This window comes from Centroberyx gerrardi, chromosome 23 (assembly GCF_048128805.1).
Source record: "Centroberyx gerrardi isolate f3 chromosome 23, fCenGer3.hap1.cur.20231027, whole genome shotgun sequence".
NCBI lineage: Eukaryota > Metazoa > Chordata > Actinopteri > Beryciformes > Berycidae > Centroberyx > Centroberyx gerrardi.
In genome coordinates this window covers 869,173-874,172 of record NC_136019.1, presented here as the reverse complement: position 1 = coordinate 874,172, position 5,000 = coordinate 869,173, and the positions used below count along the sequence as shown (strand labels likewise).

At 43.9% G+C, this 5,000-nt stretch overlaps 1 pseudogene across 1 annotated transcript in view; it reads left to right on the top strand.

The window, feature by feature from the left end:
* Nucleotides 1-5,000, top strand: part of LOC139932509 (uncharacterized) — a 16,912-nt pseudogene that overhangs the window by 2,789 nt on the left and 9,123 nt on the right. Inside the window, exon 2 of the transcript XR_013503913.1 lies at nucleotides 2,682-3,843. The product of XR_013503913.1 is annotated as an uncharacterized LOC139932509 (transcript). The remainder of the gene's footprint in view (nucleotides 1-2,681; nucleotides 3,844-5,000) is intronic.

Sequence of the window (5,000 nt, the reverse complement as noted above, 5' to 3'; positions counted from 1 at the left end):
CTCTGTTTCTCATGGTCTCTCTCTCTATTTCTCATGGTCTCTCTCTATTTCTCATGGTCTCTCTCTCTATTTCTCATGGTCTCTCTCTCTATTTCTCATGGTCTCTCTCTATTTCTCATGGTCTCTCTCTCTCTATTTCTCATGGTCTCTCTCATTCTATATTTTTCAATTGAATAACTTTATTGTCAGAAACAACATAATTGAAGCTCGTAGCAACCGATAATATAATAACTTGTCAACATGTAATAAAACGTCTTTCTAAATGGGTCAAACATGTAAAGAAACCTATTATTATAATGTTTTTTCCTGATAATGTGATACATTGTTACATCAACTGCCAATTATTTCATTATCAGAGGTGTAACTTTTTCTAATTGAGACAGTGTCAGCCTGAAGATGTTATCACATTATGTGGCGGTTTACCAGAATAACAGGTTTTATTACATTTTCAACCAATTTAAAGGGACATTTTATTGCATTTTGATGAGTTGTTACATTATCTGACGTTTATGACATTTATCAGACTCAACAGAGCGGTTTACAAGATGCAAATGAAAGAAAAACAGTTTGTACATTTAAGACGTTTTGAGCTGATAATGAGGTTTGAGAGCATGAACTGTACAGCAGCACATAATCAGTAATGTATAGAATATTATGTACAGCTGAGATCAGATAGGAGCAGAGAGAGCAAGAGGTCAAAGGTCACAGAGAGAGTTACATCATTCTCAAAATCTGAGAAGAGGAGGAGGAGGATGATGAAGGCTCCTGACGTTCTGCTGCATAACAGAGAAGCTGCAGGGTTATCATCTGATCTCAGAGCAGCTGGATGGAGACACTTCTGTTATATCTGTTAATGACAGTTGTTAGTTTGAAAATCTTTTGAAAAGTGTAATTAGCTGCTGAGGCCAAAACCTCTTGTGGAAAAAATGTAATTGACTTTATATTTTGATCAGAAGTTGGGTTGTGGTCCGTTTTGGGGTCTTTTTTTGGAGCTGGACTCTAGCGGACGTTAGAGGATCGGATTCAAAATTCACTTTAGGCGCTTGGTTACATCATCACACGGCCATCTTGGCAGAAAAATAACCATATTGTTAGGAAATGCTCTCTCTCTCTCTCTCTCTCTGTCTCCCTCCCTCTCTCTCTCTCTCTCTCTCCCTCCCTCTCTTCCTCTCTCTCTCTCTCTCTCCCTCCCTCTCTTCCTCTCTCTCTCTCTCTCTCCCTCTCTCTCTTTCTCCCTCCCTCCCCTCTCTCTCTCTCTCTCTCTCTCTCTCTCTCTCTCTCTCGGTGGTGAGTTTGTAATGAAAGTGAGAGACAAGACACACACAGAGAGCAGAACGACACACACACACACACACACACACAGGTCCTACCTGGGTTTAAATGGGTTGTTGGTGTCGGCCATGTTGGAAGACGTTGGCGGTCCGCTGGTCAGAGAGAGAAAACACACTGACTGTCTTCAGCTGAGATATTCTCTCTCTCTCTCTCTCACTCTCTCTTTCTCTATTTTCACACATATCTCTTTTCCTCTCTCTCCGCTGTAATTGCACCCTCCTCAGACTTGTTAGCTGTTCCGCCTCGCCTCAGTGTGTGTGTGTGTGTGTGTGTGTGTGTGTGTGTGTGTGTGTGTGTTTGTAAATGGTATTGACAAAGTGTATAGTTACCGATGGAATTAACAGAAAATGTGTGTGTGTGTGTGTAGTCACCCATGGCGTATTAACAGAAGGTGTGTGTTTAGTCACCTGTGGCATTAGAACAGACAGTGTGTGTGTGTGTGTGTGTGTGGGGGGGGGGTGGGGGGTGGGGGGGGTGGGGGTGTGTCTGCTTCTCAAGGAGTGCCTTCCTCAGGTTACTAAAAGTCAAACACTCGTTATTCAGTTCACAACATCCTGGTTCCTGGTGTGTGTGTGTGTGTGTGTGTGTGTGTGTGTGAGAAGTCTGAACTCGATGACTGGAGCGATAGGAGACTGATCAGATCCTGCAGATATCAGTAGATCTCAGTAGAAATCAGGTAGAAACAGTGGCAGTGTCAGCAGGCGGTTACAGAGAGCGTCCCGTACCTGACGGGTCACGGGTTCGATCCCCGCTGCCTGTGGAGCGAGGCACCGAACCCCCCCCCCCCCTGGAGCCTCAGATAAATGACCTCAGTTCATTTTACAGGAGACCCACTTTACCGCAGAAGGTTCATTAGAGCAGTGTTCGCTTTTTTTGATTCAATAATCAATAATTCACACAACATAAAGGACAAGAGGAGTCGGCTCAAATCCCTGAAATGAAACGCCGCTCGCAAAAGATTCAGAATCAGCTTTGTGATGTTTTTTTTTTTGTTGTTGATCCATTGCAGGTTTTGTCGTAAACAGCTTCCAACAATAACAACAACAATAAGACTGTGATTTACTGTGGAATAGTTGTATTACTACTATAGCTAATAGTATTTGTTAAATGTGACTATTTTTAGGTATTTGTATGTCTACAGACTGTAATATACCACAAGTATCTTTCTAATGGGACACTAAAAGGTATAAAGAGAGACAGGTAGCATGGCTAGCTAGTTAGCTACTGGTAGCATGGCTAGCTAGTTAGCTTTTAGCATCTGGATGGAGCTGTTACCTACTGAATTTACTTGAAATAACTTGTGTGTGTGTAAATATTCCAACAAGTTTGTGTCTGTTATGTTTTTCCAGGTTTGTGCTGAATCATCCTGACCAGACCGGACCTATCGATCATCGCTACCTTCTCTTTGACCTGACCAATCAATTTCTGATACTGGAATATTGATCTATACCTCGGCAGCCCTGACCAATCGATGGCCTGACCAGAGCAAAACAATCAATCACTGCCACTGGATTATTGATTACGCCCGGACCGGGCCAGAGAAATCAATACTAGATAAACGAATACTGATTGCACCCGGATCACACCAGACCTGACCTATTGATTGCTGAATTGATACTGGATTATTGATTACACCTGAACCAGGCCAGAGCAATCGATAGAGGAATATTCGTCAAACCTTCAACCAGAAGCTCCTAGAAACCTCTAGAAATGACAAAAGCAACACAGCAAAGTTTGTCCTTATTGGTCAGCTGACGCATTACTAAGACTCGGATTGGCTGAGCAAGCATCAGCAGTTCTTATTGGTTGAGAGTTCATCAGGGCTTTCTGATTGGTAGAAGAGTCATCAATAGACTTCCTAATTGGTTCAGCGATTGTTGAACCACTGCCTGTGTGTGTGTGTGTGTGTGTGTGTGTGTGTGTGTGTGTGTGTGTGTATAAACCTACAAATGGCTGCCTCAGAACTGATCAGGGACAACGACGATTGCCCCGCCCATGTGGAAGTTACCGTGACAACAGCGGATCCCCCTCCTACTCCAGCTCCTCATCTGTCCAGGGTCGCCAACGGCAACCCGGCCCGCCTCTCCTCCTCGCCGCCCTCGCCTCCCACGGCGACCGACGACGCCCGCGACGGCAACAAGTGCGGCGACCGCACGAACGCCGCCAGCAGCATTATCAAACAGAGCCGTCTGATTCGCTCGCTGCATAACGGACTGAAACGCCACCGCGACTACATTAAAATCACCGTGCCGGAAGAACGGGCCAACCGGCTGCCGAAGGAGTGGTGGAAGACGGGCGTGGCCTTCCTCTACGCCTTGTTCAACCTGTTCTTCACCACCGTCATCATCACCTTCGTCCACGAGAGAGTGCCGGACAAGTCGGTCAGCCCGCCGCTGCCCGACAAGTTCTTCGACTACGTGGACCGAGTTCCCTGGGCGTTCACCGTCACCGAGGTCAACGGGCTGATCCTGGTCGGGCTCTGTTCGTCCAGTGGATCTTCCTCAAACACAAGTAAGAGATCAGTAGTGGGGAGTAGTAGTAGTTGCAATGGTGGTGATAGTAGTAGTATTAGTAATTGCAGTAGAGCAGTCATGGTAGTCGCAGTGGCAGTAGTAGTCGTAGTAGCAACTGCAGTAGTAGTAGTAGTCATTATAGTAGTTGCAGTAGTACTCCTAGCAGTAATTGCAGTAGTAGTAGTCGTAATAGTTGTTGCAGTAGTAGTCATGGCAGTTGCAGTAATAGAAGTAGTCGTAGTAGTATTTGCAGTAGCAGTAGTAGTAGCAATTGCAGTAGTAGTCATAGTAGTAGTTGCAGCAGTAGTAGGCATAGTAGTAATTGCAGTAGTAATAGTAGTAGTTGTCGTAATTGCAGTAGTAGTAGTAGTAGTAGTAGTAGTAGTAGTAGTATTTGCAGTAGTAGTAGTCATGGTAGTCGCAGTGGCAGTAGTAGTCATAGTAGCAACTGCAGTAGTAGTAGTAGTAGTCATTATAGTAGTTGCAGTAGTAGTCATGGTAGTTGCAGTAATAGAAGTAGTCGTAGTAGTATTTGCAGTAACAGTAGTAGTAGTAAACTGCAGTAGTAGTCATGGCAGCAACTGCAGTAGTAGTAGTAGTAGTCATTATAGTAGTTGCAGAAGTAGTCATGGTAGTTGCAGTAGTACTCCTAGCAGTAATTGCAGTAGTAGTAGTTGCAGTAGTAGTAATTGTAGTAGTAGTCATGGCAGTTGCAGTAATAGAAGTAGTCGTAGTAGTATTTGCAGTAACAGTAGTAGTAGTAATTGCAGTAGTAGTCATGGCAGTTGCAGTAATAGAAGTAGTCGTAGTAGTATTTGCAGTAACAGTAGTAGTAGTAATTGCAGTAGTAGTCATGACAGTTGCAGTAATAGAAGTAGTCGTAGTATTTGCAGTAGCAGTAGTAGTAGCAATTGCAGTAGTAGTAGTAGTAGTAGTCATTATAGTAGTTGCAGTAGTACTCCTAGCAGTAATTGCAGTAGTAGTAGTCGTAATAGTAGTTGCAGTAGTAGTCATGGCAGTTGCAGCAATAGAAGTAGTCGTAGTAGTATTTGCAGTAGCAGTAGTAGTAGTAGCAATTGCAGTAGTAGTCATAGTAGTAGTTGCAGCAGTAGTAGGCATAGTAGTAATTGCAGTAGTAATAGTAGTAGTTGTCGT